Here is a 22,457-nt window from a genome sequence, read left to right on the forward strand (position 1 = left end):
AAATAAATTTCTATTATAAAATACTCAAAGAAAAGTGAGAAACTTGGAGAAAATATGTGTAACATATGTAAATATAGCATGGATCAATATCCAAATTATACAAAGCATTTCTCATATCTACAAATCAATGAAGATAAACCACATGAGAAAAATAGACAAAGGATATAAACAAGTTATTTACAGAAATTAACACATAAATGACTTAGAGAAGATGCTAAACCTCACTAATAATCAGATATTATGAATTATAATATTATAAATGCAAATTACAATCCATTAAATAGCAATCTTCACCGCTTAGACTGATAAAAATTTAAAAGCTTGACAATAACAAGTGTTCGTGATAACGTGAAGGAAGAGGAACTGAAATTGGGACAGTTCTGAGGCCAATTCAATGATAGTCATTGAAACAAACAAAACAGTACATATGTCTGCAACCCAGTAATTCCATTTCTCACTAGCTTACTTTGTTCCCATGCAAAAGGAAATATTTAGATATTGTCAAAATTATTGACAAAGTCCCAAATTTGGTACATTTTTGTTATCAGTTAAATAAAATTCCTGAGTTACCAGTCAAAATTTACAAATTTGGGTAGGCAGGTATTGTTTTAATGTATTAGTAGATGTATATGTTTTACTCAATTATTACACAAGGGACCATTTTTAAAGTTATGAGTTATATAGCATTATTTATAAGTGTGAAAAATAGAAACAATCTAAATAATCACTTATAATGGAGGTACTAAGCAAACTATACTATAGCCTTGGTTAGAACAATGGAAGTATATCTGTGCGTATTAACATGAACTGGTCTCTAGAACAAGTTGTTGCGTGAAAAAGAGTATGATAGAACACTATGTACAGTGGAAAGCTATTTAAGTTACACAGATACACATGAAGCAATGCTATAAATTGTTATGATTTTTAAATAATGACATGTAAATGAAAGAAGAGATCTGGAAGGACATTTACAAACTGCTCCCAGCTTCCAGGTGACCAAGAAAAGTGTTGAGGTTGCGATAGAAAACAAAGCAGGAATTCAAAGGAACTTAAGCCCCATTTCTATTATTTTAATTCCCATCAAAACAGTGTATTATTTGTAAAAAGTAAAAATATTTTAAATAACCATAAAAAATTTATTTCAAAATTTTGGAAGAGATAAATTACTGTTAATAACAACCAGATATCCACTCTATATATATGTGTGTGTGTGTGTGTGTGTGTGTGTGTGTATGTATATGTATGTATATATATACACACATATATATATTTTTTTAAAGGGGTCTTGGTGGTAATTTTTTATTAAAGTATAGTTGACTTACAATGTGCCAATATCTGCTATACAGCAAAGTGACTCAGTTATACATATACATACATTCTTTTTTAATATTCTTTTCCATCATGGTCCATCCCGAGAGATGGGATATATTTCCCTGTGCTATACAGTAGGACCTTGTTTTTTATCTGTTCTAAATGTAACACTTTTCATCTACTAACCCCAAACTCCCCCTCCATCTCACTCCTTCCCCCCTCCCCTTAGGCAACCACACACCTGTTCTCTATGTCCCTTAATCTGTTTCTCTTTTGTAAATAGATTCATTTGTGCCATATATTATATTCCACATATAAGTGATTCACATAGTATTTGTTTTCCTCTTTCTGACTTCACTTTAGTATGATAATATCTATCTAGTTGCATCCATGTTGATGTGAATTATTTCATTCTTTTTTTGCAGTAGAGTAGTATTCCGTTGTATATATGTACCACATCTTCTTAATCATTCATCTGTCAATGGGCATTTAGGATGTTTTCACATCTTGACTATTGCGAATAGTGCTGCCTTGAGCAGAGGGTGCATGTATCTTTTTGAATGAAAGTTTTGTCCAAATATATGCCCAGGAGTGGGATTGCTCAATCATATGGTAATTCTATTTTTAATTTTCCGAGGCAGCTCCGTACTGTTTTCTACAGTGGTTGTACCAATTTACATTCCCACCAACAATGTAAGAAGGTTCCATTTTCTCCACTTCCTCTCCAACGTTTATTATTTGTAGACGTTTTAGTGATGGCCATTCTGACTGGTGTGAGGTAGTACCTCATTTTAGTTGTGATTTGCATTTCTCCAATAATTAGTGATGATGAGCATGTTTTCATGTTCCTACTGGATATATGCCCTCTGTGGAGAAATGTCTATTTAGGTCTGCCCATTTTTCATTGGGTGTTTGTTTTTTGTTGTTGAGTATACGACTTGTTTATATATTTTGAAGATTAGGCACTTGTCAGTTACCATTTGCAAATATTTTCTCTCATTCCATAGGTTGTCTTTTCATTTTAAAAAATGATTTCCTGGAGTTCCCATCGTGGCTCAGTGGTTAACAAATCTGACTAGGAACCATGAGATTGCAGGTTTGATCCCTGGCCTCGCTCAGTGGGGTAAGGATCCGGTGTTGCCCTGAGCTGTGGTGTAGGTAGCAGATGCGGCTTGGATCCCATGTTGCTGTGGCTCTAGCGTAGGCTGGAGGCTACAGCTCCGATTTGACCCCTAGCCTGGGAACCTCCATATGCCACAGGCATGGCACTAGAAAAGACAAAAAAAAAGACAAAAAAAATAAAATAAAAATAAAATTGATTTCCTTTATTGTGCAAAAGCTTGTAAGTTTTATCAGGTCCCATTTCTTAATTTTTATTTTATTTTTCTTGCCTTGAGATACTGACCTAGGATAAGATTTGTATGACTTATGTCAGAGAATGTTTTGCCTATGTTCTCTTCTAGGAGTTTTATGGTGTCATGCCTTATATTTAAGTCTTTAAGCCACTTTGAGTTTATTTTTGTGTATGGTGAGGGTATGTTCTAATTTCAGTGATTTAGAGTCAGCTGTCCACTTTTCCCAGCACCACTTGCTGAAGAGACTATCATTTTCTCACTTTATATTCTTCCTTCCTTTGTCTAAGATGAATTGACCATAGGAGGTTGGGTTTTTTTCTGGGCTCTATATTCTGTACCATTGATCCATATGTATGTTTTTGTGCCAATACCACACTATTTTGATTATTGTATTCTGGGTCTTTTATTGTTACATATAAATCTTTGGATAATTTGTCCTAGTTCTGTGAAAAATATCATGGGTGATTTGATAGAGATGCATTAAATCTGTAGATTGCTTGGGGTAGTATGGCCATTTTGACAATATTAATTCTTCCAATCAATGATCATGAATATCTTTCAATTTTTTTGAATCCTCTTTAATTTCCTTTATTAATGTTTTGTAGTTCTCTGCATATAATTCTTTCACTTCCTTGGTCAGGTTTATTCCCAGGGACTCTATTTTTTTGGTGTTATTTTATTTTATTTATTTATTTTTTGCTTTTTAGGGCCATGCCTGTGGCATGTGGTGGGTTCCAGGCTAGGGGTCAAATTGGAGCTATGCTGATGGCCTTTGCCACAGCCACAGCAATGTGGGATCCCAGTTGTGTCTGCAAACTACACCACACATCACAGCAGTGCCAGATCCTTAACCCACTGAACAAGGCCAGGGATCAAGCCTGCATCCTCATGGTTCCTGGTTGGGTTCATTAACCACTGAGCCACAGAGGTAACTCCCCTTTGGTGTAATTTTAAAAAGTATTTTTTTTAGCATTCCCTTTCTGGTATTTCATTGTTAATGTACACATATGCAACCACTTTCTGAATTTTAATTTTGTATCCTACTATTTTGCTGAATTTGTTTATCAGATAGAGTTGTTTTTTGTGGAGTCCTTAGGGTTTTCTATATATAATATCATGTTATTGGCATACAGTGACAAATTTACCTCTTCCCTTCCACTTTGGATACTTTTGTTTGTTTGTTTGACTGTTGTGGCAGCTAGGACTTCCAATACGATGTCTAATAAAAGTGGTAATAGTGGACATCCTTGTCTTGTTCCAGATATTAGGAGGAAGGCTTTCAGCTTTTTTTCTGTTGAGTATTATATTGGCTGTGGGTTTGTAATAAATTGCTTTTATTATGTTGAGATATGTTCCCTCTATATCCACTTTGATGAGACTTTTTATCATGAATAGATGTTGGATTTTGTCAAATGCTTTTTCTGCACCTATTGAGGTGATAATGTGTTTTTTTTAAAGATTTGTTAATGTGGTGTATTACATTGACTGATTTAGGCATGTTGAACCATCCTTATCAACTTGGGATGCATCCCATTTGGTCATGGTGTATGATCTTATTTATGTGTTGTTGGATTTGCTTGGCTAAAGTTCTGTTGAGAATTTTTGCATCTATATTCATCAAAGCTATTGACCTGTGATTTTCTTTTTGGTGGTATCTTTGGTTTTGTTATCAGGGTGATGGTGGCTTCATAGAGTGTCTTTAGGAGTATTCTCTCTTCTTTAATGTTTTGGAAGAGTTTGAGAAGGATAGGTATAAGTTCTTTTTATGCTTGGTAGAATTCTCCTATAAGCCACCTTGTCCTGTACTTCTGTTTGTTGGGAGTTTATTTTATTACATATTCTATTTCACTTGTAGTGGTCAGTCTTTTCATTTTTTTTCCCAGCACCTGCAGCATGTAGAAGTTCCTGGGCTAGGGATCAAACACGTGCCACAGCAGCAACCCAAGCAGCTGCAGTGATAATGCCAGATCCTCAGACTGCACAAGAGAACTCTGACCAGTCTGTTCAAATTAGCAATTTCTTCTTGATTCAATTTTGGTGGGATATATATGTCTAGAAAGCTGTCCATTTCTTTTAGGTAGTCAAGTTTGTTGGCATATAATTGTTCATAACCTGCTCTTCTGATTTTTGTATTTCTTTTTCTTTTCTTTTTTTTATCTATTGCAGTTTCTTCTTTTTCATTTCTTGTTTTGTTCATTTGGATTCTCTCTCTTTTGTCTTGGTGAGCCTGGGCAGAGGTTTATCCATTTTGTTTACCATTTCAAAGAACCAATTCTTGGTTTTTACTGATTTTTTTTCTATTTTTAATCTCTATTTTATTTATTTCCTCCCTGATATTTATTATTTCCTTCCTTCTGCTGAGTTTACATTTTTTTTTGTTCTTCTTTTTCAAATTCTTTTAGGTGGTAGGTTAGGCTGTTTATTTGAGATAGTTCTTGCTTTTTGAGGAAGGACCATATAGCTATGAACTTTCCCCTAAGAACTGCTTTTGTGGCATCCCATAGACTCTGAATGGTTGTGTTTTCATTGTTGTTTATCTCAAGGGTATTTTTTAATTTCCTTTTTGATTTCCTCCTTGACCCATTAGTTTTTTTTGTTTTGTTTTTTATTATCCACATAGGCAGTTTCTTCTCATTTCTTTTCCTCTGGTTGATTTCTAGTTTCATGCCATTGTGGTCAAAGAAGATGCTTGAAATAATTTCTATCCTCTTAAATTTGTTGACGTTAGTTTTATGCCCTAACATACGGTCAATCCTAGAGAATGTTCCATGTGCACTTGAAAAGAATAAAGAATGTACATTCTGTTGTTGTTGTTGTTGTTGTTTTGAATGTAGTATCCTAAAAATATCAGTTAAGTCTAACTGCTTATTGTGTCATTTAAGATCTTTGTTACTGTATTGGTTTTCTGTCTAGAAGATCTGTTCATTGCTGTGAATGTCTCCTACTACCATTGTATTCCCATCAGTTTCTCCCTTCATGTCTGTTAGTATTTGTTTTATGTATTTGAGTGCTCCTATATTAGGGGCATATATATTGATGAGTGTAATATCTTCTTCTTGAATGATTCCTTTTATCATTGAATAATGTCCTTTATTTTTCATGTACTTTGTTTTAAAGTATATTTTGTCTGATGTGAGTATTGTGACTCCCATTTTCTTTTCACTTCTGTTTGCACGAAATATTTTTCCATCCCCTCACTTTCAATCTATGTTTGTCTTTTGCCCTAAGATAGGTCTCTTATAAGCTGCATATTATAGGCTGTTTTTTAATCCAGTCTGCCACTCTATGTCTTTTGACTGGGGTATTTAGTCCATTGACATTTAAGGTAATTTTTTAAGGTAATTGTTGATAAACATGTATTTATTGCCATTTTAAACTTTTTTTGCCAGTTGATTCTGTTTCTTCTTTGTTCCTCTCTTTTTGTGTTTGTGTGGTTTGGTGATTTCCTTTTATTTTATGCTTGTGTCCCCTTCTTTTTGGTCTTTGTGAATCTGTTGTTTGTTTTGATTTGTGGTTGCCCTGTTTTTCAAGTAAGGTAACCCTTTCCTATATCTGCTTGCTTTAGACTGATAGTCATATAGGCTCAAATGCATTCTTAAAAAAAGGGGGGAGGGTCTAGAGTTTGTTACTTTCCTTCCCCATATTTTAAAACTTTGATTTCCTTTTAAAAATCTTCCTGTTTATTCTTTTGCTGTTGCTTTTGTTTGTCATTACTTTCACAGATAGATTTCTTTTTTTCTTTTTATGTATACTGGCTTAATGATTACTTTCCAATTATGATTTTCTCCATCCTATGTCTTCTTACTTCTTTTCTATTTAGAGGAGATTTTTCAATATTTCTTTTATAATAGGTTTAGTATTACTGTATTCTTTTGGTTTTTGCTTGTGTGAGAAATTTTTTATTTTTCCTCCTATTTTAAATGATACTCTTTTGGGGTAGTATATTCAGCTTGCAGATTTTTCCCTTTCAGAACTTTGAATAGATATTGCCACTCCCTTCTGGCCTGCAGTGTTTCTGTAGAGAAATCAGCTCTAAGGTGGTGGCCTTATGAGGGTTCCCTTATAATTAACTCTGATTTTCTTTTTCTTGCTTTAGAATCCTCTCCTTATCGTTACCTTTTACCATTTTTATTGTAATATGTCATGATTTTCATCTGTTTGGGTTCATCTTGTTGGTGACTCTCTGTGCTTCTTTTTTCTGGAACCTGTTTCTTTCTTTAGATGTGGGAAATTTTCAGCCATAATTTTTCCAAATACATTTTCAATCCCCTTTACTCTTTCTTTTCCTTCTGGAATCCCTGTTATGTGTAGATTGGCATGCTTTATATTATCCCATAGATTGCTTATATTTCTTTCATTTTCTTCCATCTGGCTTTCTGTCTGCTATCCTGATTGGGTGATTTCCATTATTTTATTTTTCAAGTCACTTATTCATTCTGCTATTTATTGCCTAACTTTTTGTCTCGACGAACGGATTTTCTTGGCTCCTCCTTATAGTTTCTGGTTTCTTTTTATAGTAAACTGCATTTCTGTTGATAGCCTTTCTAAATTATTTCAATATTTTCATTACTTCCTTTTTGAAGGTGTCTATTAGACTGAAGAAATGTTTTATTGTTTGCTCTTTCAGAATTCCTCTGCTCCTTCATTTTGCTTATATTTTTCTTTGTTTGTGCTTAGGGAAAATAGTTATCTACTGCTTTTGATTTGGATGCTTACTGTCTCTTTCCTCAGCATGTGCATGCCATTATCTCCTTGATAAGGGGTGTGCAGTTGCATGGCCTTTGCATGATCCTAGCAAGGTGGGTGCAACAGGCAGTGCCTAAAGCTGTAACCTGCTCATTGGGCTTTTGGCAGTGGCCAAACACCCGGGAAGGTGGAGCCAGTGGGCTGAGCCTGGTGGCAGGACTCTTGTCAATGGCAATGGCAGGATGTGCACATTGCCAGGGAGGTGGGGGCGACAGGTGGTGCCCAGTCTCAGGGTCCTCAGCAGAGGTGGTGGTGAGCTGCATGCACTCTGGGGGAGGTGGGATCAGTGGGTGGTGCCCTGTCACAGGACCATCATCAGCGGCAGCCACATCCACCTCTGTAGTCTGAAATGGCTTGAGCAGCTTATGTCCACCCCTTGTAGCCCACATAAGAGGTACCCTGCTGCCTGAGAGCCTGTGTGTGTGCAAAGAAAGAAATTCCTATGACAGTCCCACCCCCACCCCTTTGCTCCCCAACAATGACACCTTGCTTCTCTGGTGGGCCCAGGCCTCCTCCTGCACTCCCTTGGCTGTGACACACCACTCACTAGCCCCTCAGGCTGTTTTCCACACAGCTGACCATAATTATCTCCAAGGGACTGACCTCCAAAGCCCAAACATCTGAACTTGGCCACTGCCTGAGTGTCTCAGGCTGCAGTATGCCTGGCTGTGGTACTGACCATCTATGCAACTCTCTCTCTGCTTTGCCATCCTCAGACTGGCTGCTGCACTTTTCTCCTAAACTTTGAGACTCCCCCTCAATCGTGGGTAATCTCCCTGACAGTCAGGGAGCCTCTCAGTGTGTGGATTCCTTTCCTCTTTCACATCTCCCTCCAGGATGCTGGTCCCATCCTGGTTCCCTTTCCTCTCTTGTCCTTTTTTTTCCTTTTGTCCTACCCAGTTATGTGGAAGTTTTCTTGCTCTTGTGGAAGTCTGAGGTCTTCTGCCTGCATTCAGTAGATGTTCTGTGAGAATCATTCTACATGTTCATGGCTTTTTTATGTTATTTGTGGGAGAAAATGAGCTCCATATCCAGCTCCTCTGCCGTCTTGATCTGACCCCACATTATATTTTTAAGTGAACAAAATAAATGTTAGGTCATTATGTATACTATGACTTAATTTTGGCAAAGGGGGAGAGAAAACTGTTATATAGATACATGCTGTATTTAAATGCAGAATATTTGGAAATGGGAAGATCCCTAAAAACTTGTAATGGTGGTGACTTTGTTGGGGAGGGATGATGGTGGGAGGCGGACTGCAGGAGAGACTTTTACTTTTTGTTGGTTTTTTAGTTTGTTGGTTTGTTTGGTTTTGCATTTTTAAAAATTTTATTGAATTATAGTTGATTTATAATATTGTATTAATTTCTGCTATAGAGCAAAGTGACTCAGTTATATATATATATTATTTTTCATATTTTTTCCATTATGGTTTATTACAAGATATTGAGTATATTTATTTGTGCTCTACATTAGGATCTTGTTGTTTATATATTTTGTATATATTGAAAGAAAAATATTACAAATTTAAATTTATAATACTTTTTGTTTTAATATGTTTCTGTCCAATTTCAATTTTTGTAATGAGCCTGTACTAATCCTAAAATAAAAAATCTAATTGAAAAAGTTAAATCAGGCCTGGCCTACATGGCTAGTTATGAAATATCCTGAATTTCACACCTAAACCATGGCCTACTTCCAGTCTCAATTTTGTTTAAAAGGTGGATACATTTTTATCTAAGAGATTAGCTTGAACTTCATTTGTTGGGTCAACAGAGGCAGGTTCCTTCATGAGGGGCACAGTCACTCCTCTCTAAGGCTTGGGGACAGTGCCCCAAAAGGGGCACATGGCATTTATTATAATTATTGGTTTGTAATGGGAAAGGGTTTTGAATTAAATAATCTGGACCAAAACTTAGGCAAGAATTTTCTGATCCAAAACAAATTATAGAGCACGTGCTGGAAGAGGATATACTAATTGGAAAATCACTTTTTTATTAACACAGGCACAAAGGAATAAGTGTACAAACTGATGCTGTTACTGTCCTGCTCCTTTGTACCCCCCCCAAAAAAAAAGAAAAGTTTTTACAAAAAGCATCTATGTGATGGTATCAAATGTGGTAGGAAGAACCTCTTCCTTCAGTCATTTCCTGTTTGTCAGTTTTCTATCAAGGTGTCAGGTTTAAATTTGGAACACACAATATGCAGTGAATTTATCTCAAACAAAGGAAGAAAAAAAGGGAAGAAACAAACTTCAGATTACCCATCTGAAAACAAAAATATAATTAAATATATAAAGTAATATTACTTTTCCTAGTGATAAAAGCTGTTATGCTATAAAGGGAGTTAATTTACACAATGCCAATGAGAGTCATAAACAAGTACGGCTCTGATGGGTTATGAATTGTTAGACTGTGATTTGAAGATGGGTTTGGGAACTGCTAACAATGAAAGATGATAAAATAAGAGTGATGATGAAAAGTGATGGATTCCAAAATCAGAATAAGTCAAAAGTGAAATATCAAGAGCAAAATTAATGCAAGAAGCTCTAAAGAGAATGATAAGAAATTAAAGAATGCAGTAGCACTGATTAAATCGTGATTGGAATAAGGACTCACTGAGACTAAAATGAAGTTTGTTCTTAGCCAATGTTTGGAGAAAGGAGGACAGGGACACCCTATTAGACCCTACTTGTTACTCACCCAGAGAGCAGTGCAGTCTCAGAGAATTGTCTTGGTGCACGTGTGTCTACTACAGCCAGTCATCCAGGACACAATCTCCTTTTTTTTTTTTTTTCCTTAACCATGCCTGCAGCACATGAAAATTCCTGGTCCAAAGATTGAACTCAAGCTGCAGCAGCAATCTGAGCCACAGTAGTGACAATACCAGTTCCTTAACCCACTGAGCCACATGGGAACTCCCTGCTTATTTTTAATTGTGATGTAATTGACACAGTCAAAGTGCAGAAACCTTCATTGTATAGCACCATCAATTTTTACATATGTATCCATCCTCAGTCTACCCAGACCAAACTTTACCATATTCCATAACTTAGAAGATTTTCCTCTGACCTTCTTCAGTCGATTCCTCTTCCCCCAGAAGTAGCCATCCTCTCCTGCAACTCTTATCATCATCATAACTTGATGTGCATGTCTTGAACTTAATATCAGTGGAAGCATATAGTATGTCGGCTTTTATATGTGGCTTCTTTCTTTGTTGAATGACATTTGCATTGTTTCCATTTTGAGATTATAATGAATAAAGCTGCAATGAGAACTCTCTAGAAGTGGACATATATTTGTTAATCTGAGTATAGGTCATCAAGTACAGTTCCTATGATTATAAGACTTGTGAATTAAAGAGAAAGGTTTCTCAGCCTAAAATGGTGAGACAGAGATTGGGTAACTAAAACAGATGGTCCCATCCAGAAAGAGCATGAACAGAAGGTCATAGGCCTGGAGCAAGTCTGAAATCCACCAGGCACTGCTACCAACCCCTTGATTAGGGCCCAGTTCTTCACCCTGTGGGTGGGTTATTCTTGGCTCTTAGCTTTGCCCTTTGGGCTCTTGGCTTCTTGCTCTGAATCATAATTCCTCTTCCATAAAAAAGTCTCTGTTTACAGCAAGCGAAATTTCCTAGCCTGCCTATAGAAATCATTTTTTTTACTATCTCTTTCTCTTTCATTCCAAGCCATTTACATTCCTTTGTCAATGTTGTGGGTTTCTTATATCAACTTAAACTCCAATAAACAAAACCACACCACATTTCTTTCTGAGACAATCCTTCTATATCCAAGCCACATGTAAGGCTGTGATGGCACAAAACTCTGAAAATTTTTAAAGCCTTATTGTTTAAGGATCTATAAAAAAGTCTGTCTTTAAATCTTTCTGAGACCTTAACAAAGCATCTTACAACTGCGTACTTGAGATATTCACACTGAGGTCGTGTTCCAATGATGGCTCTGGATTTAGCCTTGCTATTTATTATTTTGAAAATCGTTTACTGGGAGACACGGGGGATGGAAAAGTTTTATTTTCAAGCCTATGAGTCCTGAATATATTCTTTTTTTTTTTTTTTTTTTGTCTTTTTGTCATTTCTTGGGCCACTCCCGTGGCATATGGAGGTTCCCAGTCTAGGGGTCTAATCGGAGCTGTAGCTGCTGGACTACACCAGAGCCACAGCAATGCAGGATCCGAACCGTGCCTGCGACCTACGCCACAGCTCACGGCAACGCCAGATCCTTAACCCACTGAGCAAGGGCAGGGATTGAACCCGCAACCTCATGGTTCCTGGTCGGATTCGTTAACCACTGCGCCACAACGGGAACTCCCTGAATATATTCTTATTCCTCTAAATTTGACTCCAAAACTTAATAGTTCATTCTTCATTTCATCGCTCTTTCTTCTTGCAATTTATCAATAGTAGAAACCAGTGGGCACTTTCTCTATTCTGTCTGGAAATCTCCATAGGCAAGCTCATGAATGTTTTGAGAACCCTTTCTATTTTCCAAGTCTTCATAGGCAACAATATTGCCAAACTGTGGACTACTCCATAACAAGGATTCTTTCTTCCTCATTTTCAGATAACACCTCCCTCAGTGTCACAGGAGTCCTCAGCAGTGGTCTCTTGAAGCCTTTGCATTCATGTTTATGATATTCTTAAAGTCCTACCAGCACCCACCCACTTCCCAGCCCAAAGCCAAAGTCACATATTTGAGATTTGTGGTGTGGAGCACCCCCTTTCCAGGTACCATCTGCACAAGAAATCACGCTAAAACATAATGGCTTGAACCCATAGTTGTGGGATCATACTCATTATTTTGTGGGACAGTAATTGGGGCAGGGCTCTCCAGAGTGATTCTTCTGCTCTCTGTGACACTGACAGAGGTTACCCAGTGTATTCAGCTGTGATAAGTGCATTGGCTTTGAGAGTTCAAGATAGCCTTGCCACATGTTTGAATCACTCCAGTTGGATGGCTGAAAGTCTTGGCTTGACTACAGTAGCCACACATGGCTTCTTTAGCATGGTGATCTCAAGATATTAAACTTAAAAGTCACATCAGTGTTCCCATAGTGCGTTCCATGGGAGCAGAGCAGAAGATACCATGTTTCCTCTGACCTAATCTTGGAAGAAACATGGTGTGCCTCTTCTACCACATTCTAATATCTCCGAGTGAGTCACAGGATCTGGGAGGGTGTGTTTCACATGGGGATCATCTTTGGAGACTTTTTTTTTTTTTCAATTTTATGGCTGCACCCACAGCACATGGAAGTTCCTAGGTCACGGATTGAATCTGAGCCACAGCTTGGACTTACGCTGCTGCTGTGGCAACACCGGATCCTTGGCCCACTGCACCAGGCTGGAGATCAAACTTGCACCTCCACAGCAACCTGAGCCACTGCAGTCAGATTTTTAACCCACTGTTCCACAGCAGGAACTCCTGGAGACTCTATACCAAATATGGTACAAAAGTAGAGTGTCCCTTGAGGACTAATAAGAATCATTGTAAAGTCACTGCTCCTTATCCAACTATCAAATAAGCATGTTCTGCTCTTTAGCTATTATGACTCTTCTCTGTGTTCTGTAGAATAAGTACATTATTTAACATTGATCTATTTTACTCGCCTTATTTATTGTATTTCATAAATTTGTTGTGATGGGTTAATTGAGATTATAAAGTGCTTGGTTGAGTATGTAGCACATAGTCAACATTAGGCATAATAACGAAAATATTTAATATCATTAAGCCCTGTTTCTATGAGAATCCTATTACAATGTAAGTTTTGTAACAAATAATAAACAAAAAACAAACACACACATAGAAAGTGCTATTATCTGTTAACCGAAATGATTTTATTTTATTGTTGACCCTGAGCTATTAATCAACATTTCTAAATGGCAAGCAGAAAATTGGAAGGGCATTGACACCTTGTCAATACTGACTCTTACTTCTAAATCTCTAGATGGCTCTGGTATGTCTCAAGAGTATTCTGGAGCATATCCCAAAGACAGGAATTGTCATCCAAAAGAACCTCTCTGGCTTAGACTCCAAAGAATGGGAGGGGTCACCTGCTTCACACCCCAGAGAATCATTCTGTTTCAGAACCAACTCTGAATTAAGAGGAACTTCAGAATTATTCTATTTTTGGCCCCAAATTAGAGCGCCTCTAGGCAGTAAGACTGGCCAGTATATCACTCTAATGAGCATCTTTGGAGCTAGTCAAAACTTTCAGAGTCTTAAACCTTAAGATCTTAGGTTTCCAGGGAAGTTATCTTAGTTTCCTGAACCTCAAACTCCTCTCTCTTTCAATGAACCATTTGTGTTTTCTCTGTCTTAGGTCTGCAGATGGGCAAGCAGTGGAATTGGAATAAGCCCCTGAGGGTGAAGCAATGCTCCTTCTTCATGCCTGGTGAGGATGAAGCTGACTTCACTGGAATCTCATTTGTAAGAACAAGTCTCTGGCCTTGATCACATCTCACCTTTTCAACCAAGTTTCATCCAACTGTTGTTGTTGGAATGCTGCCATGTTGCCAGTGCTACTGTTAGTGCTAAGCACTCTCAAGAGTTCCCTGGTTCACTCAGGCCTTCCAGAAGGTCACAGTAAGCCAAGAATGAAAGTGAAATATCCTAAATCTAAGTGGGGGCATGCTGGTAAATGATGGCCATTCTTATTCACTGAATGGAATGTGTACTAGTATGGCATTGGGAATTTTTTTAATTTATTGATTGATTTTTTATTTTTGGCCACACCCATGGCATGTGGAGGTTCCTGGGCCAGGGATCAAACCTGCGCCATACCAGTGACCCAAACCACAGCAGTGACAACCCTGGATCCTTAGCCCACTCTGCCACCAGGAAACTCCCCAGCTTTGGGAATTTAGATTAGGGAAGAGAAACTAAATATGAACTGACCATCCCACATGCAGTATTGCAAAGTGGTATGCTACTAGTAAACTGGTTAGAAATATTGGACTATTCTGCTACTTTGTCCAAAACAAATGTTATTTGATTTTTATCTCATTTTCATGCTACCAAAAACCTTAATGCCTTGTCATTTGCTTGCCTGATGTAATAAACAAGCCAAGAAAGAAGAAGCAGTCTGGGGCTATGTTTTTACAGTGAGAGGCTCTTAACAAAAAAGACTGCTGCTCAGAGTTGCATGCTTGTCTGAGAGTCTGCACAAAACCAGGCCTGGGAGAATGATTTCACCTATACTTTGGAAGAAAGAAGAAAGCATATGAAATCGAAGAGGTATCTTCTGAATGAGGAAAGTAAATTGTTGTTAATTTTCAATTCTTTGGTTACATCCTATCAGGATATTAATGGTCAGTTGTGAAGGGCCAAAACTAATCCTGATCCAGGGCTAAGGGAGTATTGCCTTTCATGATGGATTAAAATTTGAACATATATTTACATGAAACAGGAATGAAGTAACAGATAAACTTCTGTCCTTTATTCCCTCTTTTCAGTCATGATACCTACACATCAAAGCTAACTTACTGAGATGGAAAAATCAAGACCGCCAAAGAGATGGGGAGGCAGACTCTAAATTAACAGATCTCATCAGCAAAATCAACTATCATAATTATAATCATAGCTATTGTCATTATCATTTGGAGTTCCCAGAGTGCTCAGAAGGCTCAGTTTCAGAGAACATGTCTAAAGTTTCTGATTTTGTCTTACTGAAGTTACAACTATTGTTAACATCTGATAAGGAGTTCTGTTCCCTTTTCTAATTCCATGAAAGGCTAATTCATTTATAAAAAGCCTCTTGCTTCATTCACTCATTTGTAAAGGATGATATGCATGCATGCACTCAGGAAGCACATCTTGTTATACATGGGAGATCAATTGTTTTACGAAATAAAATTAAAAGTGTAAATGTGGTTAAGATTTTAAAGATATGTCAATTGAAAGTATGCCTTGAACTCATTTGACCAAGGGTGTTTTTCCATTTTTTCAAATCACACCTGTATTAAGACATGCACTCTCTTCCTCTATCTGGTAAGCACAAGGTGTGGGAACTTGTGCAATAGATAATTAATCTCTATTGCTATCTATAGTTTCATAGTTAACACTGTCTTTGCAGAAGTGTGAAAACACATTCACACCTTTGAAAATGGATGATTAACTAATCAAATGACAATATGAATGTTAGACAGAATTACAGAAATGACTGCAAGGCAGAGCTATTTATGATTATAACATTTATTTAATTTTTAAGGGTGGATTGTTTGGTATAATCTGTGCTCCTTGAACATCTAAGCAGATTCTCAACTTTTTAATTGCATGACTCCTCAAAAAAGCATGAAAAAAAATTCAGATTCTTCCATAATGGAGCATTTTTCTCCACTTTTATTAAGAAATAGTTGATATGCATCACTGCATAAGTTTAAGGTGTACAGCATGCTGGTTTGATTTACACGTATTGTGCAATGGTTACCACAGTAGGTTCGGTTAGAATCCATTTTTTCATATAGATACATTAAAAGAAAAAAGGGGAAAATATTTCTCCTTGTAATGTGAATTCTTAGGATTTACTCTCCCAACTTTCCAATATATCATACAATAGCATAGTCATCACACTGTATTTATCTTGTAACTAGAGGGTTTTCATCTTTTGACCACCTTCCTCCAATTCTCTCCTGCCTCACCCTCCACCTATGATAATCACAAGGCTCATCCCCCTTTCTATAATTTTGTTTTGTTGGGTTTTTTTTTTAAGATTGCCCATAAATTTGAGATCATACAATATTTGTCTTTCTCTGACTTAGTTCACTTAACATAATGCCTTTAAGTTCTTCTCTTTTTTTTTTTTTTTTTTTTTTTTTTTTTTTTTTTTTTTGGTCTTTTTGCCTTTTCTAGGGCTGCTCTCAGGGCATATGGAGGTTCCCAGGCTAGGGGTCTAATTGGAGCTGTAGCCACCGGCCTAAGCCAGAGCCACAGCAACACGGGATCTGAACCATGTCTGCGACCTACACCACAGCTCATGGCAACACTGGATCCTTAACCCCTGAGCAAGGCCAGGGATCGAACCCACAACCTCATGGTTCCTAGTCAGATTTGTTAACCACTGCACCACAACGGGAAGTCCTCTTCTTCATTTTTTATGGCTAAATAATATTCCAATGCAAATATATACCATAACTTCTTTATCCATTCATCCATTGATGAAAACTTAGTTTGCATCCACATCTTGGCTATTTTAAGTAAGGCTGCTATGAACATGGGAGTGCAGATATCTTTTTGAGTTAGTGCTTTCGTTTCTTTTGGATATATTCCCAAAGTGGAATTTCTGAATCATACATTAGTTCTATTTTTTATTTTTAACAACCAGTGTATCAAAGAAACAATTAAAAGGGAAATAAAGTTTCTGAAACAAATGATAATGAAAACACAATATACCAGAACTTGTGGGATGTAGCAAAAGAAGTTCTAAGAGGGAAGTTCATAGCAATAAGTACTTGCATTAAGAAGCAAAAAAATAATAAACAAAACGAAAAAACCCACAGAATGGGAGCAAATCTTTTCAAATGAAGAAACTAACAAGTGATTAATCTCCAAAATTTACAAACATCTCATACAGCTTTATACCAAAGAAAAACAGCAAACAACCCAATTAAAAAATGTCCAGAAGCTCTAAACAGACATTTATCCAAAGAAGATAGACAGATGGCAAAAAACCACATGAAAAGATGCTCAACATCACTAATTATTAGAGAAATGCAAATAAAAACTACAATGAAGTATCAATTCACACCAGTCAGAATGGCCATCATCAAAAAGTCTGCAAAGAGGAGTTCCCATTGTGGTGCAGTGGAAACAAATCTGACTAGGAACCATGAGGTTTCAGGTTCGATCCCTGGCCTGGCTCAGTGGGTTAAGGATCTGGTGTTGCTGTGACCTGTAGAGTAGGTTGCAGATAAGGCTCGGATCCTGAGTTGCTGTGGCTGTGGCATAGGCTGGCAGCTGCAGCATCAATTGGACCCCTAGCCTGGACCTCCATATGCCATGGTTGTGGCCCTAAAAAAAAAAAGTCTGCAAACAGTAGATGCTGGAGAGGGTGTGGAGAAAAAGGAACCCTCCTACACTGTTGGTGGGAATGTATGCTGGTGCAACCATTATGGAGAACAGTATGAAGATTCCTTAAAAAAACTAAATATAAAATGACCATATGATGCAGCAGTCCCACTTCTGGGCATACATTGGAAGAAAACCATTATTCAAAAAATTGCGTGCACCCAATGTTCATTGCAGCACTACTTACAATAGCCAAGACTTAGAAGAAGTTAAATGTCCATAAACAGAGGATTGGAAAAAGAAGATGTGGTACATATGTACAATATAATTTTACCTAGCCATAAAAAGGAATGAAATAATGCCATTTGCAGCAACATTTTGGACCTAGAAATTATCCTACTAAGTAGAGTAATTCAGGCATAAAAAGACAAATATCATATGAGATCACTAATATGTGGAATATAATGAAAAATGATACAAAAGAACTTACTAAATAGAAACAGACTCAAAGATTTTGAAACCAAATCTATGGTTACCAAAGAGGAGGTGTGGCATGGGTGGGGGATAAATTAGGAGGTTGAACTTGACATATGCACACTACTGTATATAAAATGGATTGGTAACAGATATCTGCTGTATAGCACAGAGAAATTTACTTGATACCATGTGATAACCTATATGGGAAAATAATCTAAAAAGGAATTGGCATATATATACATATATATATATATATATACACACATATATATATATACACACACACATATATATACATATATATATACATATATATATATATACACACACACACACATACACACACACACACACACACATATATATATAACTGATTTGCTTTGCTGTTTACCTGAAACTAACATGACTTTGTAAGTCAACTATAACTATTCTTCAATAAAATTTGCAAGAAAGATCAGAGATAAGCGACCTAATTCTATGCCTTAAGGAGCTAAAAAAAAAAAAAAAGAAGAAGAAACTAAATCCAGAGTTAGCAGAATAAAGGAAATAATAAAGATTAGAGCAGAAATAAATGAAATAGAGAACATAATAATAATAGAAAAGATTAACCAAACTAAGCATTGGTTCTTTGAAAAGATGAACAAAATTAACAAACACCTAGATTAACCAAGAGGAAAAGAGAAAGAACCCAAAATCAGCAAAATTATAAAGGAAAGGGGAGATATTACAATGATACCACAGAAATTCAAAAGAACATAAGTGGCTATTATGATCAACTGTACAAACCAACACTCTAGATAAACTAGAAAAAATGAAAAAATTCTTAGAAACATACAACTTTTACCAAAACTGAATCTGGAAGAAAAAGAAAAAGACCAGTTACTTTTAGGAGATTGAAACAATAATCAAAAATCTCCCAACAGAAAAAAAGCCCCAGACCAAATGGCCTCACTTGCGAATTTTACCAAATATTTAACAAAGAATTAATATCAGTCTTTCACAAGGATTGAAAAAAATCAAACAGGTGAACACTCTCAGACTCATTTTATTAAACTAGCATTATTCTGGTACCAAAACTAGAGTCAAATACTATTAAAAAAGAAAGTATAGCACAAAACCTCTGATGAACATAGAAACATTTTCAATAATGAAATAAAACTGAGCAGTACATGAAATGGATCATTTACCATGTTCAAATGGAATTTTTCCTTACAGTTCAAGTATTACTCAACATACGCAATTCAATCACTTTGATACATCACATTCATAGAATGAAAAAATCATATGGTAATCTCAATAGATGCAGAGAAGGCATTTGACAAAATTCAACATCCATTCATGATAAAAGCTGTTAAAAAATTGGTTATAGAAGGAACATATCTCAATATCAGGCCCACAGCTAACATCATACTCAATGGTGAAAGATTGAAAGCTCTTCCTCTGAGTTCTCTTGGTGCCTCAGTGGAAATGAATCTGACTAGAATCCATGAGGATGTAGGTTCAGTTCCTGGCCTGGCTCAGTGGAAACGAATCTGACTAGGATCCATGAGGATGTAGGTTCACTTCCTGGCCTTGCTCAGTGGGTTAAGGATCTGGCTTTGCCGTGAGCTGTGATGTCTTAGATGAGGCTCAGATCTGGCATTGCTGTGGCTGTGGTGTAGGCCAGTGGCTACAGTTCTGATTAGACCCCTAGCCTGGGAACCTCCAAATGCTGTGGGTGTGGCCCTAAGAAACAAAAAAAGAAGCAATGCCTAGTAATGCTGTGAGCCACACGATGGAGCATAATAACGTGAGACAATAGTGTGTGTACTTGTATGAGTAACTGGGTAACCATGCTGTACAGTAGGAAAAAAAATTGTATTGGGAAAATAATTAAAAAAATAATAATAATAAAATTTTAAAAAAGAAAAAATCAATGAATTAAGAAAAGCTGCTATATAAAATTAATATACAAAAATCAGTAGCATTTCTATTCACAGCAAATTTAGTGAAATCAAAACACCAATTCCATTTACAACCCCTAGCCTGGGAACTTCCATGTGCTGCAGATGTGGCCCTAAAAAAGCAAAAATAAAATAAAATAAAAGTCTTTAGATAAAAATAGTTATGCATCCTTACATTTTAAAGCCACAGTGTTTATCCGTGGCACATATTACTTATTGCCTCATAGTGTAGTATTTTAAAGATATATTAGCTGTCCTTGAAATCTGGCTGCATATCTGACCCATTAGTCCACCCCAAGTTAGCCCAGTGCTTTATACTAAGTAGATATCCTTTTCTACTGAAGCAGTGCTAAACAGTAGATGATGAGACAAATGCTATTATAAAGTTGCATTTTCATGGAAAAACTTGATGATTTTAAAAATGTATCTTATTGAAGTATAATTGATTTATATTGTTATGTTAATTTCTACTATACAGCAAAGTGACTCAGTTATATATATGTATACATTTATTTCCTCTTCTTTTCCATTATGGCTTATCACAGGATATTGAATATAGTTCCCTTTGTTATACAGTAGGACCTTGATGTTTATTTATCTTATATATAATAATTTGTATATGTTAATCCCAAACTCCAAATTCTCCCCCTCCCCACTCCCTCCCCCTCCCCTGGGCAACCACGAATCTGTTCTCCATGTTTGTGAGTCTGTTTCTGTTCTGTGGATAGGTTCATCTATGCCATATTTTAGCTTCTACACATAAGAGACATCATATGGTATCTGCCTTTCTTTTTCTGACTTATAAAACTTGATTATTTAAAGCCTAAGTACATGATTTTTCAATTCATAAATTAGTCACATTTCTTTGTTACACAGAAAATTTAAATTCTGTTAATTTTCAATAGTTTATTTATCAGCACCCGGTGAATATGTTCTCAACTGTTCAGCCCTGTAGTCATCATTGCTCTGGTGGACACAGTTATTTAACAGACATGAGAGGATTATACTTGCAAATAAATCCTGACCTTTAGCCAAGTATCAGTTTATACTATTACTTAAAACAATTAGGAATTCCTCAACATGAAACATTACACAAACCAGTTATAATGATCCCAGGGATACCTGTCAGGAATTCTGGGTTCCAGGCTGGACTTTGTCCATTGAGCAATCATTTCAGACCTACTTTTCTCTCTACTCTAAATCCTATATCTTCTTCCCACTGTTTTGCTATAATGAATACAGTGGCCAGACTTATCTATGGGCCTTGAACAGATTTTGGGATGCTTGCTTGTACAATGAGGGACTGTAGTGGGCAATATAGGTCTCCATTTATAAATTAATCAGCTATCTTATTTGTCTCCCTCTCTCTATTTTTTTATCATTGAATTGGAGTCCTTGACTGTCTTATGATGAGAAAAGTAAATTGGGTAAAACATTTTGTATTGAAGAGAAGCTAGCCACTAAAATGAAATAGAAACTTTTAGATTACTATGGATTTCATGAAAATTCGGTCTTTTTTTTTTTTTTTTTTTTTAGTAAATGTTATTGGAGCATAAGTGACTTAAAATGTGTTAGTTTCAGGCATACAGCAAAGTGAATTAGCTATACATATACATATATATCCATTCTTTTTAAGATTCTTTCCCCATGTAGGCCATCATAGAGACTGAGTAGATCTAGCTATATACTAGGTCCAAGCTATATACTAGGTCCTTGTTACCAATCGATTTTGTATATAGTAGTGTGTATATGCCAATCTCAGCCTCCCACTTTATCTCTCCTCTCAATGTTTCCTCTTTGAGAACCCTAAGTTTGGTTTTGAAATCTTTTGAGTCTTTTTCTGTTTTGTTAATAAGTTGTTTTTTATTAGATTGCACATATAAGTGATTTCATGTGATATTGTCTTTGCCTGACTTCACTTAGTATGATAATCTAGATCCATGCATGTTGCTGCAAATGGCATTATTTCATTACTTCTTGTGGACAAGTAATATTACACCATACATATGTACCACATCTTTATTCCATCCTCTGTTGATGGACATTTAGGTTGCTTCCAAGTTTTGGCTATCGTAAATGGTGCTGCGGTGCACGCTGGGGTGCTTTTATTTTTTTGTTATGTTTTTCTCTGGGTATATGCCAAGGAGTGGAATTGCTAGATCATTTGGTAATCAGAAACTTAGATCAGGCTAGATGTAGGTCTAGTAATTTGGAAATAAGCCTGCAGAAAATCTGGGGTCATGAAAGGGCTTATAGGAAGCAGTGGAACAATGATATAGAAAATGGCTTTACAGGCAAAATCTCATTGAGGTGCACAGAATGAATGGGAGAGAAGAAAGCCTGCAAGTCTGAAGCTGTTGGGAGGCTACAAAAGCAGTCTGCACAAAGATGTTGATTGTGAAGAGAGAAAGCTGCGTGGTTTTACAGAAAGTTACACAACATAATTTGGATTTAAGGAGTGCAGAACTTAGATTCAAAGATGAATCAGATGTTAAACATGGGCTGAGTTCTAAGAGTATTGGTTGCTATGTGACAGAAGATAAATCTTTTCCGGTGTGCTTAGTTTGAGGTATCAATCTGGCATCAAAACTACTCAGTAGAGAG

The 22,457-nt window shown here is 36.5% G+C and overlaps 1 protein-coding gene across 1 annotated transcript in view; it reads left to right on the plus strand.

The window, feature by feature from the left end:
• Positions 1-22,457, plus strand: part of CMC1 (C-X9-C motif containing 1) — a 138,591-nt gene that overhangs the window by 25,791 nt on the left and 90,343 nt on the right. Inside the window, exon 3 of the mRNA XM_084987400.1 lies at positions 13,751-13,822. The gene's annotated coding sequence lies outside the window, so the exon portion shown is untranslated. The remainder of the gene's footprint in view (positions 1-13,750; positions 13,823-22,457) is intronic.

Source organism: Sus scrofa, chromosome 13 (assembly GCF_054392235.1).
Source record: "Sus scrofa isolate SSC_HxYL_T2T_F1_AM1 chromosome 13, Sscrofa_HxYL_maternal_Yorkshire_Landrace_v2.0, whole genome shotgun sequence".
Lineage (NCBI taxonomy): Eukaryota > Metazoa > Chordata > Mammalia > Artiodactyla > Suidae > Sus > Sus scrofa.